This window comes from Nicotiana sylvestris, chromosome 9 (assembly GCF_000393655.2).
Source record: "Nicotiana sylvestris chromosome 9, ASM39365v2, whole genome shotgun sequence".
Taxonomy (NCBI): Eukaryota; Viridiplantae; Streptophyta; class Magnoliopsida; order Solanales; family Solanaceae; genus Nicotiana; species Nicotiana sylvestris.
The window spans coordinates 111,632,374-111,651,380 of record NC_091065.1 but is presented as its reverse complement, the minus strand read 5'-3'; positions in this window follow the sequence as shown (position 1 = coordinate 111,651,380).

Sequence of the window (19,007 nt, the reverse complement as noted above, 5' to 3'; positions counted from 1 at the left end):
GTGGCATTTTAATCAAATTTACCGGCCGTAAGAATGAACGCTAAAAGGTCATAGTTAACTGTTATGTATTGGATTCAGCAGCCAAAACAATTGCCGCAAATAATTACCGTTAAAACTAATGGTTTTTAGCGGCCATAAACCATACCCTTTACCAACTTTTGTTAGAACGGCCGCTAAAGGCTTTTCCGACCCCCGCATTGCCAGCTAAAGACTAATGACCGGTAAAGCTTGTAGCGACGATTTATTGCCGCTAAAGGTATTTTTAATTGTCACTAAAGCCTCTTTTTGTAGTAGTGACTCATTTAAGCGTTGCTATAGGATTTGATACGCACGAGTGGAATATGATGTGGAGCATGATATATGCAGCAATTAATAGCATGTTGTCAAGTATTTGCACATATGAAAAATAAATATAGTATTTAAATAATTAAAATACAGTTACGGAAAAAGAAAACAAAGAGAAAAGTCAGTTTTATGAATAAATGCTTAAAATAGGCAGTTAAGTTCAAATAAGGGGAAAGGGTACGGGATAAAACATGCTTGGACCGATTCACAAAAGACAAGTTCGTTATGGTAAGAGCCTAAAAGCATCCCCAGCAGAGTCGTCATGCTGTCGCACCCCCTTTTTTCCCTCTGGGGAGAGAAGTCCGAGTTTCGGCATTCATGGGGGGTAATAACTCATTTCCTTTTGGGAATTGGGTATTTTGAAGAGTCTCCACCTAACGGATTATGGTGCGTTAGGGCACCTAGAGCAATTAACTCTTGCATTAGTTTGTGTTACCAGAGATTTAGGGTAAGGGCTCGAAATAACCTTGAGGAGAAGGTGTTAGGCACCCCTCTTGGTCCAAAACTACGGGTCCCGGCCAAACTTATATTTATGAATTAGTCCTTTAACAGATAAGTAGTTGAAACAAATAAATAAAGCATGTTGGGCATTGTATGACTCAAATAATAAGACACAGAATTTGAACAAGTTGTGTGCATAAAAAGAAAGTAAAGTTTTTAAGCAAAGGGAATTTGGGAAAGAGGGGTCCTAGGTTGGTTAGCCTACAGGATCACCCCACGCAATGCCCGGTAAACGAGTCTCAATGAGGGGCTACACGTGATATTAGTGTGTAGTCATCATATCCCGTTATACCCAAGTCCCTCCCCTTGGTCATAGCCTAAAGCGTTCTAATAACTTTGACAATGTCCTATGTGTGCACTACCCGTCCTTTCCTTGTGGTCCTGGAGGTATTTTAGGATCTCTAAATCTGGGCAGTTTTAGACAACCCCTAAGGTGTTTTAAAAGGAAAAAATTCTAGGCGACAAGCAAGAACAGTTAGGACTACATATAAAACAAGTTAGAGGCTCACAGTTACCTCCTCAAACATACCACATGAATGCACGTCTTCAAACAACATTCAAAGAGAACAAATCCTAGAACATAATATCTAAGTGAGCAGGGGTTATAAAGCACTGAATTAGGCCAATATATGAATGATCCTATTTAACTTGCCTACTGATCAAAACTGTTAAATCTGAACAACTTTAAGTAGCAGAAATGCAGTTTCAAAGTTGCAGGATTTAAAAACGCCCTATAGGCTTGCTTAATGCAGAACAGTGATGTCCTAAGAGCATGATAACTACGTCTGATGTAGTAAATTAGTGAGCAATTTTAAACGGGCATTTGAGGTCCTATAGGCATGCATCTAGCAGTGGTGAATGAAGACAATGTTTAATAGATCGATTAAAGAAGCGGACAATTGATTAAGACAATTTCAAATGAAATAGCACGAATTAGACTAAATTAATTTTAATTCTATAGGCAGAAACTTATATCTAGTTGTTATAAGCATGATATCTAGTTGTTAAGATCTGATGTTAGAAACTTATAGGCATGATATCTAATGAAAACAAATGTAAATACCCGTTGTAACAGAAACTGAACTTGATCACATTCTATAGGCATGGTATCTACTTATGAAGTTGATTTTTTAAACCTATGGACATGATTTCTATTGCTGGAACCACTTAAACCCCATAGGCATGATTTCTAGCATGGTAAGGCAAACATAACAAGTATATTAATATGATCTTATATGCATGGTTTCTATCATGGTAAAGCAGACATAGCAAGTATAAAATCCTATAGGTATGGTTTCTACCCATGGTACCCCACAGATATGTAACTACCCACCCCTTTTCACTAATCACACCAATATTCGTTTACAAATAATTATTATAAACCAGATGAATGAATTACACAAATAGATAAAAGAAAAAAGAAGAAGTTACACTATAGGGAGCCTGAAGCAGGCCCAAGTGATTTCCCAAACCTCCAATAACTTCAGATGCCAAATTCCATAAACAATATCATTGTCTAGGTGCTCATAGTTCCCTAAGGATCTCAAGGATCCCGGACAGTGCTCACACCTAGACTTTATAACCAGAACTGAGTAAGTGCAGTATGGAAGAGCCAGCTCCAGTGCATCAAAGTTCAGAGGGATCCCAAGGCAGTCACACACTGGAGGGGCAGAACTTAAGGACCTAGGAGTAGAGTGGGGTGCTTAACATAGTTTTGAAAAGGTTTTGATAAGAAGAACGGTACTGGATTGATTCAATAAGTAAAGAAGTTTTATGAAAATAAGGATTGATCAGTAGTAAAACAGTTTGAAAACAATGGAAACATTTTTAAAGTAAATCAGCAAGCAAACAAGCTGGCTACAGGACAAACAGGTCCAGCATCTCTTAACAACAGAATTCACACAGGGGTAGTGGGAATTGGGGACATAAAGAACACATTAATGTCATAGTGAAGCACATAACAACAGGAACACAGAAACTTTTCTAAAGTTTTATTGGATTAAGGAATTAGTCATACAACTGGAAGTAGAGACATAGAGCATGAATCACAGAGCAACCATGTGGAAACATATTACACTTGGACAAATTAAACATAGAAACAGGGTTACCTAGAGATATTAGGCAACTTAGCAAAACAGATTAAACCAAAACCTAAGTAAACAGATTGATCAAAACATGCTGACATACATAGGACAACTCAAGTTGAGGCATGCTAGATAAAGCAATAGGAAGATCCTTAGACATATTAATCAAAAGTTAAATAGGACAAAATTCATATATGCTAGTGATTAAGCAGTGTAGTTTAGGCATGCTAGGTGAAACAATGATTTAGACATGCTAGTTACACATTGAACAGCCAAATAGTAAGTAGGAATAAGACTAGAAATCAATGAACTAAAGCAATAACAGAAAAAATAGGTTTTTGGACTTGAAATTGAATTAGGACATACCAGTTAAGGAGAGCAAACACAGAGTATAGAGCAGGTATAGCGCAATAACTAGCCTTGGCTTACAGCCAGCTAGCTCAGGAAAAGTAGCAAGTTAACAAGAAAGGGCAGGGAGCTTTTAAGTGTAAGAAAGAGTTATTGAACTAGTGTTCGTGTGTGGAGGTGAGAATAGAGGAGAATATATATAGTAGTTGAGAGCAGAGTAAAATAAGGTAAAGGAAATCAGTCTTCAACAATTAATGAAGCCACATAATCAGTCAGGCACAAAATCAGCAAGTCTTCCCTTAATTAAGGGATAATTAACCAACGGTAAAGAGCAGGACATATTTAAGGAAAGAAAATCAAGTAAGACTTAGGTTCAGAGTAGACAATTAGGGGTAAATACATAAGGGTTCAATTAAGAAAATAGTTAGTGAAGAATCAGTAAATAACACGGTTAATCAAATAAGGTAAGAAAACTAAATAAGGTTGCAAGAATATGGAAATAATCGAGAATCAGCATATAGGTATTATCATAGCAAATCAGTGAATCAAGGACTCGAAATAACACTGATTTGAGGAAAATAACATAGTTTTCCATGAATAAGCAAATAAGCCAAGTTTAAACAGAAAGAATCGAAGGTTTAAAGGAAAGTTTGCAAATCAAACCAAGAAATAGGGAATTCAGAATCAGTCGAAGAGAGAGTCGTGAACAGAGTTAGCATTTAGCATATAAATAAAGTAAGATATGGATAGTCAAGAGCCGACATACAACTCTAGCAAGCATGAAAGTAAAACAATATTGATTCAATGAGAAAAAGGCAAGTCTTGAACAGTCAAGATGGATACAAGCATATAGAATCAGTGTAAATTTATGCAAAGAAACTCAGTAGAAACATATCAAGGCAAGATAGTCATAAGGAATCACAGAACTCAAAAACGAGAACTGGTCAGTCATACTGATACATAGAACCAAACGAAAAACCCTTAAAAATTAGGGTTTTCAACATAGACGAGTTAAAGATGTAGTAAACTCATAGAACCCGTCAAGATATGCAAGAAATAGAAGCTTAAACAAAGAATCAGTTAAACAAGGTTTTAAAAGAAGTTCCGAAAACCCTAGTTTTAGAATAAGATGAAAAACACTTGAAATCATACGATTCTTGTAAAGAACCTCAAGGACAGTGTAAAACATTCAAGAAACAAACTCAAATCGTCCTAGATCTGTACAAATCTAGGAGGTATAGAAAAAAAATTAGGTTTTCGAAAGAACCCATGTAGAGATAAAGAAACCTGTTTAGAATTCCAAGGATCGTAGCAAATATAGAATGATTCCGCTTGAAATCATACTGGAATAGCCAAGAACAGGCAGGAGATGAACCTTAGATGTAAGTCGGCCTGGCCCTGGGCCCTTGAAGACCTTAGAGAAGGCAAGCGTGGCATGAGAAAAGCCATTAGAGGCTTAAGAGACGATGAGAGGTCACCGGAGATGGCCGAAGATGAGAGGTCGGTGGTTAATTAGGGTTAGGTTGAGAGTGTTTTGAGGGTAGAAAGTATTTTAGGGCGGCGGATGTGGAGAAAATGGTTAGGGTTGGGGGTCGTTTGAAATTAAAAAGGTAAGTTTTAATGAGGGTCATTGATTTGAAAGATCAACAGCCATGATCTGATGGGTTTTGGGTAGGGTAGGTGCATTTAGGGCATGAGTTGGGTAATTTAATTAAGAATTGGGCTGGGTGTTGGGTTGAAATTAGGCTAGAATTGAAATACAATTTGGCTAAGTTTTAAATAGCCAATTTAACCCTATATAATTTATAATAAATAATAGATGATTTAAAAAAAATTGTGTACTAAAATGATTTAAAATATATATTTAACGTTTTAAAAATATAGAAGATCATTTTATGCATATAAATGTAATTATGCGTTAATAGGGCTAGTATTGCAAACATATACAAATTAGTTTAATGCAATTATAAAAAATGCACTAAAAATACTTAAGCACTTTTTTGGAATAAATATAGGATTTATATGACTAAATTACCACAACAATAATTTGAAGGATAATTATTGGAAATTTTATAAGTAAAAGGGGAGGAATTAAATCATTTTAATGCCTTTAAAATTATAGAAAAATTATAAAAATCACGTGCATGCTTATATATACATATATATGCTATTTTTGAAAGTATATATGTCTATAAAAATATATAGGAAAAAATTGGGTATCAACAGGGAAGATTCCTGAGGCCGACTTCGAAGATGCCCGCGTTAAAGCATGTGATGCTAGACTTGCCTGTGGTTATGATCCCGCCAAGCCGGAGACCGGCGATGACGAAGAGGACTTGGATGGGCTTGCATCTGATGCTTGGTATGATGAAGAGTATGCTGATGGTGCGGGTAATGGTGGAGATGGTGCTGCTGGATCGGGCGGTGAAGGTGGTGATGGCGCAGGCGGAGATGATGTAGTGTGATTTTCTTGTACTTAGTTTTTTGTTCTTCTTTTGGTGGGGAAGTATTTCTGGACCTTTGTAAGATACTTTATTTATTTATTTGGAATGGAATGAATATGACTTTTTGTTGTATGTTCTTGGCTCTTTTCGTTTTTCTTCGAATGTTTTTCCTTTGTAAGAGTTTTTGAATCTTAGTTGATTCGAACGAGGTCGAATGTTAATTAATTTGAGCGAAGTCAAACGCTAGTTGATTAGAACAAGGTCAAATGTTAATAAATTTGAACGAAGTCAAATGTTAAGTAATTCGAACAAAGTCGAATGTGAGTCGATTCGAGCGAGGTCGAATGTTGACCCTTAGTGGATTCGAACGAGGTTGAATGTTAATAAGTCCAAACAAAGTCGAATGCAAGTCAATTCGAGCGAGGTCGAATGTTGACTCTTAGTTATTTCGAACGACGTTGAATGTCAATTAATTCGAGCGAGGTCAAATATTGACTCTTCGTTAATTCGAACGAGGTCAAATGTCAATTGATTCGATCGAGGTCGAATGTCAATTGATTCGAGCAAGGTCAAATGTCAATTAATTCGAGCTAGGTCGAATGTGAGTCGATTCGAGCGAGGTCGAATGTTGACCCTTAGTGGATTCGAACGAGGTTGAATGTTAATAAATTCAAACGAAGTCGAATGTCAATTGATTCGAGCGAGGTCGAATGTGAGTCGATTCGAGCGAGGTCGAATATTGACTCTTAGTTTGGCGTACTGTATGAACTTGGTAGAGATGAAAAACTCGTGTGTTTACGCTTTGTTTATACATTCATTGGAGAAGTTTACATGTTTTTGCTCTGTTCATGCATACATTGGAGAATTCCTATACATTGGAGAAGTCACAGTCTATCTAGTCCTTTCATTGGCGACCTGGAAAAGTAGTTGAGAAGTTGAGCGATGAATTTATACTTAACTTCGAGACACTCTCTTCGTCGCCTCGTTAACCTCCCCGAGAAAATCCAATTGGGACAAAACTCGGGTAAGGGAAAAAAGAGTACGACTAGGGAGACCCCAATCCTTAGAAGTTGAAGTATTTGAGGTGGGCGACGTCCCAATTGTTTGGTAGTAGTTTTCCCTCCATTGTTTCTAGATGGAACGACCCTTTGCTTACCACCACCGTGATTTTGTATGGGCCTTCCCAATTGGTTCCAATTTGCCTTCTCATGGGTCTTTGCTTGCTTGTGTTTTGGCTTTGAGTACATAGTCCCCGAATTTTAGTGGCCTGATCTTGGATTTTTTGTTGTAGTACCGCTCTGCCTGTTGTTTTTGAGCTATCATTCTTATGTAGGCCATGTCTCTCCTCTCTCTGGCTTCGTCGAGGTCTTGCCTTCTGCTTTCATCGTTGCTTGGCCCGCTCTCATTTGAATACCTTAGGCTTGGTTAACCGACTTTGACCGGTATTACTGCATCAGTCCCATAGACTAGTAAATATGGTGTTTCTCCTGTGCTCATTTTGGCATAGTGCGGTATGCCCATAGCACTTCCGGCAGTAGTTTCGGCCACAATCCCTTGGTGTTCTCGAGCTTCTTTTTCATGATGTTCAATATTATTTTGTTGGAGGATTCTACCTGACCGTTGCCTGCGGGATGATATGGAGTGGAGAGTATTCTTTTGATGTTCCATTTTTCGAAGAACTCGACGGTCTTTTTTCCAGTGAACTGGGGACCACTATCGCAACTGATTTCTTTGGGGATACCGAAGTAGCAGATAATGTTTCTCCATATGAATGTGATTACTTCTTGCTCTCCTATTTAGGCGAATGCACCTGCTTCTACACACTTGGAGAAATAGTCAGTTAAAACTAAAAAAATCGTACAATACCCCGTCCCGATGGGACGGGTCCGACGATGTCCATTCTTCATTTGATGAAAGGCTAGGGCAAGGTGACTGAATGAAGGTGCTAGCCCGCTTGGTGAATCATGGGGGCGTATTTTTGGCATTGCTCACACCTTTTGACAAAGTGGCAGCCTCCTTTTTCATCGTGGGCCATAGTAACCTGCTCGTATGAGGCATCTGACGAGAACTCGGTTGCCGGTGTGAGCTCCGTAGTGGCCTTCGTGTACTTCTTTGAGGACGCACTGTATTTGATTTGGTCCTAAGAACTTTGTTAGGGGGCCACCAAACGTTCTTTTGTACAAGTCGTTATTGATAATGTTGTACCTAGCCGCCTGCATTCGAAGCTTCTTGGCTTCTTTTTTATCGGGTGGGAGCACTCCATCCTGCAAGTATGAGATAATACGATTGCGCTAGTCCCAAATCAGGTTTATAGATCGTACCTCGATTTGGTCTATTGATGAATGGAGGAGAGTGACCACGTCCCCCTCTCCGGTTATGCTTTTGGTGGCCGCTGCCAGTTTGGTGAGGTCGTCCGCTTTGATGTTCTGTTCTCGGGGTATTTGGTCGAGCTAACATTCATCGAACTCGGGTAGTAGTTTGCAAATTTTGGCCTGGTATTTTTGGAGCCGTTGCTCCTTAATTTGGAAAGTCCCTGTGACTTGGTTGACAACGAGTTGCGAGTCACATCGAAGGATGACTCCCCGTGCTCTGTACTTTAGTGCCAACTTTAACCCTGCAATCACGACCTCATACTTGACCTCATTGTTAGTCATATCAGGGCATCGTATGGACCGGCAAACCATTTCTCATGTTGGGACCTCGAACATGAGTCCCAATCCAGATCCTGATACGTTAGAAGCACCATCGATATACAAAACCCATTGGTTGTGTATTTTGGCGGAAGTGCTGGCGGTTTCCCTATCGACTTCGGACATTATCTTCACACTAAAGTCGGTGACGAAGTCGGCAAGAACTTGCGACTTTATCATTTTTTGCAGCTGATAGGTTATATCGTGCTTGCCCAGCTCTATGGCGCACTTGGCCAATCCGCCCGACAATTTGGGTTTGTACAGGATACTCCTTAAAGTAAAAGTCATGACCAACGAGATGGGGTGGCACTATAAATAAGGTCTAAGCTTTCGTGAAGCTACGACCAGGGCCAGAGCTAACTTCTCAAGGTGGGGGTACCTCGTTTCAGCGTCGACCAAAGTTTTACTGATGTAATAGATCGGAGATTGCGTATCTTTATTTTCTCATACCAAGGCTACACTTACTACGATGTCGGACACGACCAAGTAGACAAGGAGGCGCTCTCCGGGTTCTGCCTTAGTGAGCAACAGTGGCAAAGACAGGTAGACCTTTAGTTCTTTTATGACGTTGACGCACTCGGAATTCCATTGGAGTCCGTTATCCTTTTTTAGCATGCCAACAAATTTCTGGCACCTATCAGAGGACCGCGAGATGAATCTTGATAGGGCGGTTATCCGGCTGGTCAGCTTTTGCACTTGCTTTTTGCTGATTAGATTTTCTAGGATTCCTTCTATGGCCTTGGTTTGGTCGGGATTGACCTCGATGTTTCGTTGTGATACCAAGAAATCGAGGAATTTTCCAGATGTCATGCCGAAAGCATATTTTTCGGGGTTTAATTTCATGTCGTACCTTCTGAGTATGTCGAAGGCTTCCCACAGGTGGTCGAAATGGTCTTCCTTTCTTTTTGACTTGACCAACATGTCATCTATATATACTTCCATGGTCTTGCCGACTTGATCTTTGAACATTTTGGTCACTAGACTCTGGTACATTGCCCCCGCATTTTTTAACCTGAACTGCATCACCCTGTAGCCGTATGTCCCCTAATGGGTGATAAGGTGGTTTTTTCTTGGTCCTCCTCCTCCATGAGGATTTGGTTGTAGCCCGAGTAAGCATCCAAAAAGCTCAGTAGTTCGTGCCCGACTGTAGCGTTGATGAGTTGGTCAATGTGAGGCAGCGAGAACGAGTCTTTTAGGCAAGTTTTGTTCAGATCTGTGAAGTCTACGCACATCCGCCACTTACCGTTCTTCTTTTTCACCATGACCACATTGGCGACCCACTGATGGTACTTCGATTCTCCGATAAAACCGTTCACTAACAATGTTTTCGACTTCCTCACGAACTGCGTTATTTATTGTAGAGTTGAACTTTCGCCTAATCTGCCTTACTGGGGGTAAAATGGGTCGACATTCAACTTGTGAGTTTCTATCTCCTTCGGGATACCTGGCATGTCTGCATGGGAAAAAGCAAATAGGTCTATGTTACTTTTAAGAATTGGTGAAATTTACCTGGATCTTGGAGCTTATGGACGATGAAAGCTTTCTTGTTGTGATCGTCATCGTCTAATTGGATAGGGTCGAGGTCCTCTACGATTGACCCTGTGACTTCTGTGATTTCAGGGTCTTTGATGACGTCTTTCCTTTTGTCGCCGTCTGACCCCGACTTTGTTAATTGCTATGCTTCCTCGGCCTTACCTTTCAATTGTTGGGTGTATGTCTAGTGTAACATTCTCAGGTCGTGCGTTGCTCTCCCTGTATGAAAAATACTTCCTAGGGGGTGGGAAATTTAATGACTTGGTATAAGCTGGAAGGGACGTCTTTCATGGTGTGTATCCACGGTTGGCCTATGATGGCATTATACGACGTATCCTGGTCCATGATGTAGAACGTGGTCTCCAAAGTGACGCCACCGGCCAGGACGTGCAGTGTGATTTCTCTAGATGTCTGCTCAACTATATTGTTATAACCTGTTAGTGTGATGCAACGTGGCACTATCTTGTTCTCGAGCTTCATTTGGGTGAGAACTCGAGGATGGATGATGCACCCGCCGCTTCCATCATCGACCATAATACGTCTTACATCAGTATCAAAAACACATAAAGTAATGACAAGGGCATCATAGTGTGGGAAAACCAAACCGTGGGTATCTGACTTATCGAAGATGATACTTTCTTCGAGTTTGCCATACTAGGTGGGTGATCGACCGCTTGAGTTTTTGGGTGGTGGTAAACTTCACGCTATTGATAGATGCATCGTCGCCTCCTTCAATGATCATTTGAATGGTTCGAACTAGGGAAGGTGGTTTGGGTGGCCCCTAGTGTTGTTCTCGCCCTCGGGCGAAGTTGGCCCTCCCACGATCACTTATCAACTCTTTCAGGTGCCCTTGGTGAAGCATGTTCATGACTTCTTGTCTAAGGGCGATGGAGTCCTCGGTTCTATGACCCCGTTACTGGTGGAATTCGCAGAGGGAATTTGACTTTCTGGTGCTCGGGTCGAGTTTCATCTTCTGTGGCCATTTTACCTTTAGGACGAGTTTCTCCAGTGCGTAGACTATTTCTGAGGGGGGAAACACAAAAATTGTGAGCTGATAATAAGGGGGGCATACCTCTTTCATTTCAGTAAACTCCCATTCACGGCTTGGATGGACCTTTATCTGGCGTGGAGGCGGAATGAAGGTGCCTCTGACATAAGGTTGATGTCTTTCTCTATTAGGTCGGGATCCTGCTAGATCGCTTCTGCTGTCATTTCTCGGGTCTTTCTTAGACTCCATTTGGACCGAGGTCAGACGTTGGGTAGGTCCGTTGAGATCGTCTTTGTCGGCTCTTACCTCGGCACAATAGGAGTTGTGTATCTCATCCTAAGTGGTTGGATGGTATTTCATGAGTTGGCTCAGCAACTTTTTGGTCGCCCACAACCCACTTCTACTTAGCCTATTCTTGAGAGCGGCTACCGCCATTCCTTCAGATATATTTGGAAGGGTCATTCTTACACGGTTGAACCGGATGAGGAAGTCCCTGAGCCTTTCGCTAGGAGATTGCTTAATGGTGAATATGTCATTCACCCTCGCCTCTGCTTTTTTGGCTCCGGCATGGGCGGTGACGAACTTGTCTTCCATTTCCGCAAACGTTTCTATGGAGAACGCAAGTAACTGTAAATACCAAGTTAGGGCTCCGGCGGTTAGGGTCTCTCTAAACTTCTTTAGCAATATGGATAATACTTGTTCTTTTGCGAGGATGTTGCCTTTTACTGCAGTGACATAGTGGGTCACATGATCCTCCAGGTCCGTCGTGTCGTCATATATTTTCAAGTATGGTGGCATTTTAAAGGTTTTTTTGTATGGCGTATGGTGCAGCCTCGTCGCTATATGGTTGCTCGACAAACCGAGCGGCGTCTCTTTTTGGTAGAAGTTTTGGGTCACCTGGTATTTTGTCTACCCTTTCTTGGTGCTCTTTCATTTGGCTACAGAGCATTTTGTTCTTGTTCTCCATCTCCTCCATTTTCCTCATAATAGTTGTGAGGGTATCATTACCTGCATCGATAACATTCTGAGTAATACCTTATACGGGGGGAGCGTGCTGCTCTTCAGCTGTTGATGCGACACCAGCTCTTATGTCTTCCCTATTCGACCTCCGAGCAGGCTTGTCGAGGAAGCCGGTTAGCGTATTTGTAAAGAATGTCTTAAGTAACTTTTTCACTACTGGTTGTGCCTCTTTTGTCGTGGACGTAGACGTTCCCTTTCCGTGCGAGCTCGTAATGTTGTCGGGAGGTGGAGGCGAGTTGTTTCGCCTGGGAGAGGTATTTGGTATTATGTCTTCACCCTCCGCTTTGTCTACTTCATTAATGGTGTTGAGGAGATTGGCGGTGAGATCGGCTATCGCCTTTCTCTTTTCCTCTCCATTGTCTGCCATGTCAGATTCATGCAAACAAGGAAATACGGGATTTTGCAAAGTTTTGTGTGTTTTTTTAGATCTAGAAGAAACTAAAATTTTAACTAGAAAATTCCCCACAGACGGCGCCAAATTGTTTGACCAAAAAGTGTTAAGTCTTTTTGTTAAACTAATTAAATAAATGATAATGGGTAAATTCTAGTTAAATATAATTAATCCTAGATCAAAGACTGATGGCTATGAAAACCGCATTCAAGGCTATTTAATACCAAGGGGGTGTTTAATAATATTGTTAAAATGAATGAGGGAATAATGATAAGCAATAAATATGATAAATGACAATGAATGTAAATAGGGAGAATAATTCAGCCAAATGTTCAATGAGGTGGATGATTCTCTCTCTAACAATGATGTAAGGCAATCAAACTTGGGAATATAGGAAACTTTCTCGGATCTGATGTGAAAAAGTTTGGGACCAACAACAAATCGAATCTTTTGTAAAGACAATGTTTGTAATTACTTAGGAGTCAACTTTTCTAGAGAGAGCTTATCATATAGAATATTACATACCTCATTCTTCTCTCTCTATTCCTACTTATATGGGATATTTTCCCCACTTAACTGAAGATACAAATGCAGAGAATATTCTTTGGAATATTCCTTTAAAATATCCTATTATTAAACTAGCTGTTTGGGCCGATCTGAGTGCTCGACCTCGACTTTAACTGCTCAGCTCCCTAATACGTTATTCCTTAAACGTCTGACCTCGGCCTAGTCAGTCTTTAGCTCTCTCTTAAACAAGATTACCCTGATCGGATTTTGGCCCATACAGTTTATCACATGAATCTTGGTCATGTCGGTTTGTCATTGTAGTACTATTTGGTCATCAAAACGTTCTGATTTTAAGGGGGAGAAATTTAAAAATAGCCAGATTTACAAGTGGTCGTTCAAAAATAGCCCATTCAAAAGTAATCGAAAGTTAGCTACTTTTCATGTAAAGATAAATCTGAACGAAAACACTGTTCAAAATCCGGAAAAATACTCCAGCATAATATACTGGAGTTTGGAGCACCGGTGCTCCAGTCTCCAGTATAATATACTGAAGCTAGCAAAGATACCGGTCCAGCATAATATGCTGGAAGTTCATACACAGGTGCACCGAACTCCAATATATTATGCTGGATCGGTCTCTATTGCAGCAAAATAATGGCTATTTTTATTGACAACGCTGACTATTTTTGAATGACCAGTCCGAAAACTGGCTAGATCGTGCTATTTTTACGATTTTAACTGAAAGGTTAACTAATGGTATTGGGCTAACTAGTAAGTACCTTTTATAGATGAACCTGGCCCGATAGTATTTCCAACAAAGACAAAGTGGCAGCTCCTGTTTGGGACTCATCCTTTTTGTCCTATGGGCCGGTTATGGGCCTGATGTTTCTGAATCGATTTGCCCTATTTTGTGGGCCTACCCAACCTAAAACCCTAGTTAAAATAGCACGGTCTAGTTAGTTTTCGGATTGGTCATTCAAAAATAGTCAGCGTTTGCTAAGTCATTGAAAAATAACCACTATTTTGCTGCAACAGAGACCGGTCCAGCATAATATACTGGAGTTCGGTGCACCTGTGTATGAACTTTCAGCATATTATGTTGGACCGGTATACTTTGTTGGCTCCAGTATAATATACTAAAGACTGGAGCATCGGTGCTCCAAACTCCAGTATATTATGCTGGACCGGTATATTATACTGGAACTCCAATTTATTAGACTGGAGTTATACTAGAACTCCAGTATATTATGCTGGAGTATTTTTTTCGGATTTTGAACAGTATTTTCGTTCAGACTTTACATGAAAAATGGCTAAATTTTGATTACTTTTGAAACTGTGGCTATTTTTGAATGACCACTTGTAAATCTAGCTATTTTTGAATTTCTCCCAAAACCCTGGTCTACCGTCAACACAAATTTTCTGTATTTTTCCTGATTTTCGTTTTTCTTTTGGTTCATCCGTGGAAAATTTACGCGATATAACAAATGGAATCTTATATAAATATCCCAAATAATTCCAACTTACCAACCTCTAGTCATTAATCACAGACTTACCAAATCTAGCCAAGCACATATAAAAATTGAAAACCTAAATACATAAGGTTCTTTCTCTCCAAGAATCACACGCAAAGATCTCCTTCTATATTTTTAAGCATGATCAGCAACATTTGATGCAAGATGGAAAGAAACTTTCATGGATGGCTAGCAAACAGGGTGATGAAATACATATAGAGAGAGAGACTAAACGCACGTACCCGCATTAATGAGTATTAAGATTTTCTAAAAAGTTATATAAATATTATAAAATATGTACTTGAGTTCTTAAATAAAAATGAAAGAAAAAAGTGTATGAAAGTGAACAATGTTGATCCTTTAGTTAAATGGATAAAAATCTCTTGTGTCTTTCTAGTACAAGTATTTGCTTTGTCATGAAACCAAAAACTCAAATTTATTGATTATCTTAGCTGCTTAATTATTGTACTCTTTAATTGTGTCTCAAGACAATTAAGAGAATGTTGAACCCATATATTTCTAATGATTTTTCGATTAAAAAAAATTAATTGATTTGGTTGCTACGTTTTGGGAAAGAATTATAGTTATGTTACCTAATTCATTTAATGAATGATTTTATAAAAGCTAAAATCTTAGGTTTTAAAATCCTACTCTCCCTGTTTCAATTTATGTCTCATACTTTCTTTTTTAATCTGTCCCAAGAATAGAATTTATACTTCCTTATTTAGAAATAATTTAATGTTAAACTTTTTAATTTACGCTTAAAAAGATGATTTTTAAATATTTGTGCTTGTTTAGACTATAAATTTTGAATTCTTTCTTCTTTCTTAAACTTCGTACTCAGTTAAACAATACATATAAGTTAGGTTAGAAAGAGTAGATATTAGTGTTTCCTATATAGTTAAAATAAAAAAAGATTTAATAAGCAAAAGTTTAGTTGATTTTAATGTGTTAAAATATTTAAAAATTAATTAAATGATTATTTTTTCCAAGGTAAAATATATGTTTAAAGGATAAAAATTTGATCAACATTTGGCATTGAAGTTTCATTCACAAAATTTTAATCGAACTTTTTACTCTTTAAAAATAAATTTTATACTGGATAAAATTGTATCAATATAGTAACATATAAGGTATTATAATTATATTAATTAATTTTAAAATTTCAAATGTTAGGACTTCCTACATTGTTCAAATAACGAAAGATTTTAAGGAAATATGTAAGAAGATTTACTTGAAACTAACTTAAAATTTCTTATAAATTACAGTATAAATTTATTGCTATTAATTTCAATTTATAAATTAGAGTATCATATATACGCTTTACTTATCCAATATTGAAATTGGGCTTTTGATTTGATAGAAGTATATATTGCAACATGTAAAAACACATAAAGTATATTGTAATATTTGTTATTACTATAAATTATTACTCTATTATTTTCAAATGTAGGATGTTATTTGTAAACTTACTTAAAAATAATTTCTTACTAATGTGTCTTTAAGTTTGGTTTAGATTGTACGGTCAACTTCAATATTTAAAGACTTAGAAGAGATCTATTTTTAGCCGTAAATATATGATGTACGTGTAAGAAAGAAGCTATATTAATTTATACAAGTAAAATAAGAATTTTTTCTTTATGTAACCTAAATGTTAGGAGTTTATTCTAAGTTAAAATAAGGAAACTTTAATAATAATTTTTTTTTAGTTAAAGTCCTAAATAATAGGAAATTAACTTAAATTACAGTATTGTCCAATATAAAATCTATTCTTGAAGGGTAAAAAAGGCAAACGACATTTCGCTAAGGGTCTTCGTGCTTTTAATATATACTAGTTTCTCGCCACGTGCATTGCACGTGTATACCTACTGAGTGATGGAGTATTACTTGTGATGTAATGCACGTGTATGTATTGTGAATGATCAATGTAGATCGTCGTATTATAACTTGTTCATCGAATTAAAAGTGATTGGATAACATTTGAACCTACTACGATAAATAATTAAAATTTAATTAGATACATGCGGGTTTTTTTTTGCTTTGATTTTGTTTGATACAACCATATAATGAAGCATATCTCACCTTATATTTCCTTAAAAGACCTAAAAATGCTACTCAACTTTCAGAAAAAGCCTATCCATGACATCCGTTAAAAAAATGCTCATTTCATGTCACTGCTGTTACACATATGGCTCACCTATGCCATTATTGACTAACGACTCAATTTTTATTTGGCCCATCCATGCCACTGTCGTTAGTCAATAATGGCATGGATGAGCCAAATGTGTAACGACAGTGGCATGAAATGAGCATTTTTTTAACGGATGGCATGGATAGACCATTTCTGAAAGTTGAGTAGCATTTTTAGGTCTTTTCCGTAAATTCGATTTTCGATTGCTCTGTAAAGATGATTTGGCTGAAATTAAACCTACTAAAATAAACAAGTAAAGTTTAATAGATACATGCAATTCTTTTACTTATTCGATTTTATTTTGTACAAATATGTAATACAACATATAATATAGATAAAACAACATTAATTAAAAATTAATAACTCTTTTTATTATGAAAAAGGAAAAGATTTTTTTCAATGCATCTCACCTCCCTTCTTAATCAACATTCTCTATGTTACAGTTGCCATAAGTTGTACTATTATTTATAACGTCCGTCTTTTTTCAAAAAGAATACCATAACTCATTTTTATCTATTACGTCTTTAATCTTCTCATGAACTAATAATATGAATCCTATCATAAAAACTAATAAATTCATTAGATTATATTACACACATATAAGATCGGCTATCTTCACTTCTTTGACTCTTTTTATTACAGTCAAACCTTTCTATAATATCCTTGTTTGTTTCGATATTTTTTGGTTGTTATAGTGGAGTGTTGTTATAGAGGATATATATAAAATAAAAATAAAAACTGGTTTCGAGAAAACCTTGATTTTTATAATGAATGACTATTATATAGAAATATTGTTATAGAAAGATCTGACTGTACCTATTTGGTATTAACGGTCCTTTATGTGCTGTCTTCATGGAAATATGCATTGTTTATGTTAAAATGTATTATTCATTTTTTGGGAAAAAAGTAAAAAAGAAAAATATTGACTTATATATATATATATATATATATATATATATATCATTATTAATTTGCAATTAGAAAAAAATGCAGTTACTTAAGGAAACAATAAGATTCACCCCCTGTAGCAATTAAGCCACAAAGAAAAGTATTATAGAATATACACTAACTCTGATTTTATAATTAAAGGCAAGAAAATTTAAAAGTCGCATAAGCTTCGCAAGACATGACTTCGAATGTAATAGTAGTATTATCCCAGCTCACAAGTAAAATTTTGCTATAAACAAATAATATAAACATTATCAATTTCGGAGATTTATTGCCTTTTGAATTATTAATGACAAGAATAGTCAGAATCCCTAGTTAGAGAAGAAATAAATAATTTAGCGTAATTTTAGTCCATTAAATATGATATATAAGCACATATATATAAAAAAAATTATAGATTGAGACTAACATCCCCAAAGCCATAGTTTATCATATTTTATTTTCTTAATAATTTAACCGTTATTTCCAACAAAATCACCACATGAAGTAGCAGTTATATGATTACACACACATATATATATATATATTAAATTATAAATTGCATAAATTATATTAACTTATCTATATAGTACATCAAATGAATATTTTTCATGAACACCTTTAATTTAACTTACCATAATCAAATCTCCCTCCAAACGAAGAAACAAAATGCTGACATTCTCCCAAAAAAACAAAACCGATAGTGAGCATTCACTCAACAGAAGTCGTAGCTCTCTATAAATCAAGTCAGAAGTAAGTAATGGAGGGAAAAATAAGGCCAAAAAACAAAAAAAAACGACATTATTCACCAGCATAGTATTCATTTTTCATTTTTCAGGAAAAAGAAAGTTGACAAGTATATATATATATATATATATATATAAAGTTGACAAGGATATATTTATTTATATTTCTCAAGAATAAATCATAAGATAATAAGTAAAAAAATAAAAAAACCTTAGCAATTCATATGTGCTCGTGCAATTTCCTATTTCTCGTCCAAGCCAAGTGGCTGGTTCATCTCCTATAGCCCGGCACCGTCATACAAAGGCTAAAATAACTATCTATAATATGGATCGCAATGTTGCCAAATGAACCTTTTCTTTTAATAACTGGAGACGTGCTCTATGACTCTGCCAACAAAATAACACCCATCTTTACCTTTCTGTTATGTCACGCCACATTTTGGGGTGGCCTTTGTTATTGGAATCACTTCAATACATTTTTTCCTCAAAGTGGTCTTGGTTAAATGTAATATCAAACGGATAGTCAAAATATATATGGTGGCAAACAGAAGTTTGTTTGTAGGTTATTTCCACTAATAGGCGTGACTGTTCATATGGCATGAACCGTTGGCTTTTTTCTTCAATTTTTGCAAGTAAGATATTTAATTTATTAGAAGGGCATTTATGTAATTAGACTTTAGATTATGGGCTTCCCACTTTTATAATATTATGTATATATATACATATATATATATATGATTCCAAAAATCTAGGCGAAAAGGGACATTTCAATGGTTATGGT